This window comes from Leucoraja erinacea, chromosome 15 (genome assembly GCF_028641065.1).
Source record: "Leucoraja erinacea ecotype New England chromosome 15, Leri_hhj_1, whole genome shotgun sequence".
NCBI lineage: Eukaryota > Metazoa > Chordata > Chondrichthyes > Rajiformes > Rajidae > Leucoraja > Leucoraja erinaceus.
Window position 1 is genome coordinate 8,565,052 of NC_073391.1, and position 6,521 is coordinate 8,571,572.

Consider the following 6,521-nt stretch of genomic DNA (forward strand, 5'->3'; position numbering starts at 1 on the left):
ATTTCAGCTTTCCAGCATCTCAAGTCAAGTTGGCTATTGTCATATGCACACATTCAGTGAGGTACAGGTACTTGCTTGCAGCTGCATCACCAACACATGGTAGTGCAAGAGGTTTGCAGGACCCTGTTACTGAGGTAGGATTAGGGTTGTGCAAATCAATTCAAGAACCTGGTGGTCATGGGAGAGTAACTGTGGTAGAACTGGTGGTGTGGAACTTCAGGCTCCCGGACCACCTGGATGGTAGCAGTGAGTAAAAGGTATAACCTGGATAGTGAGAGTCCTCAATGATAGAGACTGACTCATAGATTCTAACACATTAATCCCACTTTGAAGATATGTAGAGCAACTATGTTAAATAGTTCTGCTGTTACGTACTATCTGGCGTTACACACCAAATCTGGCCTCTCATGCCTACATCAAGGCTAAAAAACAGGAATCCATTTAATTCTGAAGAAAGGTCTAAATCCGAAACGTCACCCATTCCTTCTCTCCAGAGATGCTGCCTGACCCACTGAGTTACTCCAGCATTTTGTGTCTACCTTTAATCCAATTAATTCCACTGTCCAGCCCCTTCAACATTGGTTTGACATTTTCCTTCCCTCTTCCAGTGTTTTCCCAGTTCCTTTCTTGGAAATTACAATTTAATCAGTATCTTTCTTTCCCATTCTAAATTTTTAATTGGATCCTTTTGAGAGTAATTCCGACCCTTGGCTTGGAGTGGAAGTGAATGGGATGAGATCAATGATTTACTCATGTTTAAGAGGACCAAATCATTCTCTGCATTGGGACTAACTTAGATTCTGCCGATTGGAGTGTGGCAAAGTAGCCAATGCTAAAAGCGGAGTCTGGGAAACTGGAGTCAACCCAAGAAGTGGGGTGTGATGTTTGCAGATGGGTGAGAATTTTAGTGAGGGCTTTGAAGGAGGACTTCCCTATCCCCTGGTTACACAAAGCCAAAGGTTTTAAATTGGCCATTTGATGAAGGGTTTTCAGAGGTGTCGGTTATGAACCACTGACCACAGCACCTGCTGCTTGATATAAATGGTTGCAGCGTGCAGAGCCAAGCGTACGCCCAGCTTCAAGGGCCCTGCACTCAATTTTCAGGAGTAAAAGGGTGGGAATCTTTTGCAAATTTCTTTAAACCCCCTTCTGAACTGTACAACTCAACTCCTCCACTGTCAGAGTGAGGCCCATTGCAAATCGGAGTAACAGCACCTCATATTTCGCTTGGGCAGCTTACAACCTAGCTGTATGAATATTGATTTCTCTAACTTCAAGTAACCCTTGCTTTCCCTCTCTCCATCCCTCTCCCACCCTAGTTCTCAGACTAGTTTCACTGTCCTCCTGATTACATTTTACTGACCTTTGACTGGTTGTGTGCCTTGTTGTCACCTTCCCCTCAGCTAACAATGAGCCATTCTACATTTCCTTGATCATCGTCTGTTTTCATCTGTCATTTTAACACCTTACCCTACAATATCTGTAGACTCCCCCTCCCCTCTCTCAGTGTGAAGAAGGGCCTCGGCCCACAGCATCGCCCATTCCTTCTCTCTAGAGATGCTGCCTGTTGCGTTGAATACTCCAGCATTTTGTGTCTATCTTTGGCGTAAACCAGCATCTGCAGTTCCCTCCTACACTCACCATCTTTCTCACTCTCCCAAACATAATGCCCTCGGGCATCTGCCTGCTATGACTCCAGGCAATTCTAAGGAAGTTCATATAAAATACAGGACCTTAGGCAATGGCAATGCCGAGGTCCCAGTTCTCACCATGTACTTAGTGTTTGATGCAAATTGCCACCTGATGCAGCTGTATCAATTCTCAATAGTTCTCTCAAATTATACAGCTGGAAGCTCCCCACTTAAGGATTTGTAGGTATTAGCTGTATCTTCTAGTCCTGTGATGTTCATCAGTGTCATTTAATTCAAGCACCTTTAAATAATAGCAGTCAAACCTGTGTCGAGTCCATACAATGCAGGAACATGCTAATGCAATTAACTAGCATTGGTAGCTCCTAAATTATAATTTATGGCCCCACTAAAAGGAAACACCACGCTTTAATCTTTAGTAGTACAGCAGTCTTTATAATGAGGCATCAGGCTATGTTTTCCCTGAGATCTTCAGCTTCTTCCCACACTCCAAAGACGTACAGGCTTATAGCTTGATGTAAATGTAAAATTGACCTTAGTGTGTGTAGGATAATGTTAATATGTGGGGATCGCTGGTCGGTGCGGACTCAGTGGGCCGAAGGGCCTATTTCTGCGCTGAATCTCCCAACTAAAGGATACTAAGCCAAACTATTCATTTTGCCGAACCAATAATGAAACAACAATACACCTCTGGCCCACTAATTATACCCCTCCTGAGTCTCTAAAGCACCACGGACTGTAGAAACTTAAATAAAACAAATATTAAATATGTTAAATTGTACAGCAAAGTCGGTTCATGAGTTGCCCTCGGAAGTCCTGATGAGGTCGGATCAGCGGCTGGGCCAAGGCACTGCCTTCCCAGCAGGACTACCGGGCCGGCCGAGTTTGCCAAGTCTGCCAAAAAAGGATGGTGGGATGCCTGGAATATGTTGCCATGGGTGATGGGTGAGGCAGACATGATGGTGGCATTTAAGAGACTTTTGGCTCAGCACATGGATAAGAAGGAAATGGATATGGATTATGTGTAGGCAGTTAAGAGTTGGTTTTGGCATCATGTTCAGCACAGACTCTGTGGACTGAAGGGCCTTTTATTTTGTGCTGTACTGTTCTATGTTGTATTAACCCATCTGAAGTAACATGAACAACAATAATATAAACTATCACTAAAATGAATATAAAATACGAGGAAATAATCACTTGTGAATTTGTGTGGAAATTATGGAAATTGAGATTTCTTTCCATCAAGAGAAAGAACCCTTGGTGTTGATGAATTTGTATTCTAAATCATTCGCTGTTTCTCTTTCCACAGATGCTACCTGACTCGGTGATTGTTTCCGTTTTTTTCTGTTTTTATTATCCTTTAATTAATTTTATTGCAATAAATTTTCCTTCGGCAAAATCTTTGTCCCTTACAAATCAATCAGCTTCATATCATTTGTAGGAAGGAACTTCTTGTTTCGCATCCATCTTCCATGTTCCAAATGTTGACATCGCTATCATCGACCGCCCTGAAAAGGATGCCAGCTTCCGGTGAAAATCAGTGGGAGCCATCTCTTGTTGCAATAGATGATGGCGGTAGCAGAATTAGCTCGGGATACTTCCAGTTTCCAGCCCCGTGACGTGGAAGCTTCTGCTCTGGGGCCAGGAGGGAATTGCAGATGCTGATTTAAGCCGAAGATAGACACAAAAAGGTGGAGTAACTCAGCGGGACAGGCAGCATCTCTGGAGAGAAGGAATAGGTGACGTTTCGTGTCGAGACCTTTCTTCAAACTGAAGAAGCTTTATATATCGTGAATTTGCCTGAGATTTTTGAAAATAGTTTGAGAATGATTGTTTGCATATTGGGTTTAAAAAACCTATTAACCTTGATGAAATCCCTCAGAAACAGGCCATTAGACTGCAAGTGTCTATGTTCAACAATGATAGAACAACAGTTAGAGAAAAGTACTATAATGGCCAATAGAGAATATACAGTAACCAAATGAAAATAAAGAACATTGTATGTTATGGAGATTTAAAGTTGTTGCATCCATTGTTTAGTTTGGTTTAGTTTAGAGACACATCGTGGAAACAGGCCCTTCGGCCCACCGCGTCTACGCCGACCAGCAACCCCCGAAAACTAACACTATCCTATACATTTTGTGTACCTTCGATTTTCCAGCATCTGCAGTTCCTTCTTAAACACTATCCTATACATACTAGGGACAAGTTATAATTTTACCAAGCCAATTAGCCTACAAGCCTGTACATCTTTGGAGTATGGGAGGTAACGGGAGAACCCGGAGAAAACCCGCGCAGGTCACAGGGAGAACGTATAAACTCCATACAGACAACACCCGTGGTCAGGATCTACGCTGTAAGGCAGCAACTCTACCGTTGTGCCGCCATTGGCTAAAAATTGGATCATTTATTTTAATATTGCAGAAAATTCCCAAATTTGCTAATCACATAATAAAATTGAAAAACAAACCCAAGCTGAAGTACAGTAAACCTCAAAATACTCAAACCTGATTGATTCCGCCAGACTGTATCAATGAGTTTCACTTATTTCAGCCGTAGATTTCTATGTGTATGAAGGAACTGCAGATGCTGGTTTAAACTGAAGATAGACACAAAAAGCTGGAGTAACTCAATGGGACAAGCATCATTACTGGAGAAAAATAATGGGACACGTTTCAGGTCGAGACCCATCTTCAGACTATTTCCAGAATTCTATGTTATCTTATTGTAGGGAGGCAATGTGCTGAGGTTCATGTTGTTGCTGCTGATCCTTATGTGTGGCTTTATAACAATAACTGCCCGTACAATTTCTTGACTGATAGTGTGAAACTATATTGCCGTCTTAAGCAACACCATGGTGGTGCAATGGGTTAGCACCTCGTGTTAATTGACTCTGGGACCAGGCTAGCGAGAAGGATTTGGAAGACAAGCAAACAATGGTATAAGTGGGCAATGCTGCCAATTTGTACATGTGTTAAATGTAGTGAACATTACATTTGACGGAGACACAGTGTTCTGAGTACCCTTATCCTGTAAACTCCGCTGAGAGGGTTCCCTGCCAATGCAGTGTTCCTCAAACAATACATTTCAGGTTTCCAGACAAATAATTCTTCATTTTAATAAGTTCCAATTTAACAATAAAGGTTTTCTAACGACAGGTTATCCTCAGAATAATTTATAGGTAAAAACACTCAGAATTCAAAAGGAACAAAGTGATATGCAGATCACCCAATTAGCAAAATACAATTAGCCATGTGCAATTATATTTTGAGTTTTGAATAATGCATGAATTCAACATATTTTTATATATTTATTATTTATTTTGTTGTTTTTTTACCTGAAAACATAGGGGCAGCTGAACTGCTTTCGAGCAGTATATTTGCAAGGAAGCTTTAGATAACAACTCAACAATCAGTGATGCCATCCTTTTTATTTTACCTACTGCTCACTTCCACTCTCTCCCAAGAAGTGACTGAAGATGGTTGCCTAGTACAGAGTTATTAGCATTGAACTGGATGATTGAGGATGATAGATGATTCAATCGGAAAATTCACCAAAATTAGGCAATAACATTGCGGGTGCCCTGTGGTGAAGACAATTACCGCAATTTTTCAGAAAAGAAAGATCCATTCTTTGGATAAAAGAAAAGTAGTGGATGAGTGGAACATGATTCAGCTGAGTGCAGAAATACTAAGAAAGTAGCATTGTCTGCTGTGTGTCCATTTAGTACCAGAATATTGTTGATGGTAATGGGCACAATTGAAAAAGACTGAAACTCTTTATATGCGGCAGGAGAAATTCTAGCAACTAAATGCACCTCCAAGTTCACAACCAAAAGTTAAAACGGGTCTTGCTGTGCTGACAATGAAAATTGTGCAGTAATTCATTTGATGGTCTCCATTCTGATCAAAGTGATAAAGGGAGCAAATGTTAAATGTAGCACATCCTGATTCAACCACGTTGCTACAGCCCTGAAACCAAGCAGAATGTAATTGTTAACACAAGGGACTGCAGATGTTGGTTTACAAAAAAAAGACTGGGGTAACTCAATGGTTCAGGCAATATCTCTTGAGGACATGGATAAGTGACGTTTTGGGTAGGGACCCTTCTTCAAACTGATTGAGTCAGGGCGGGTTGGGGGTGGGAGCTCGAAAAGAGGTGGGGGCAGGACAAACCCTGGCTAGTGGTAGGTGGATACAGTGAGGGGGGTTTGATTGGCAAATTGGTGGACAAAGGCCAGAAATGAAAAGACAAGGAGTAAAGGAGAGAAGATGTGACATGTGATACCAGAGAAAGGATTATAGTCGGATTGGGACATGGGGAAGGAGAAGGGAGGGTGGGAGAAGTGGATGCGCATCCAGGAAGGGAAAAGGAGAGAGAGTGGAAAAAATGAGGGCAGGCAGCTTTAGTTGCTTAGTTACCTACAATTGGAGAATTCTATGTTTATACCGTTGGTTTGTAAGCTACCCAAGTGGAATATGGCTACATCTTTAACTTTAGGAAAATGGGATGTGTCAAAAGAGAAATTGCTGGGGATGAGAACAAATTCCGCCAGGTAGAGGAGAGTTGGAACCGATAGGGTCTCGATTCAAGGAAGAACGAGGGGGCCTGACAGGGAATGAAAGTGTAAAGGGCTGGAGGTCCAGGTTACAGATGAGGCAATTGGGGCCTAGGAATTGAAAGTTATTGAAGTGTTGAAGAGCACGTGAGGTGCTTCGGACGTAGGTCGGGAGGGACCGGACAAGGAGGGGACAAGATGTAATTGAGGTATTTGGAAATGAATTCCAGAGGGCAGGTGTAGAAACAATGGGTCTGCCAGGATATTCCTTTATGTGGATTTTAGGAAGAAGATTGGGGCTGTGGAACTATAAG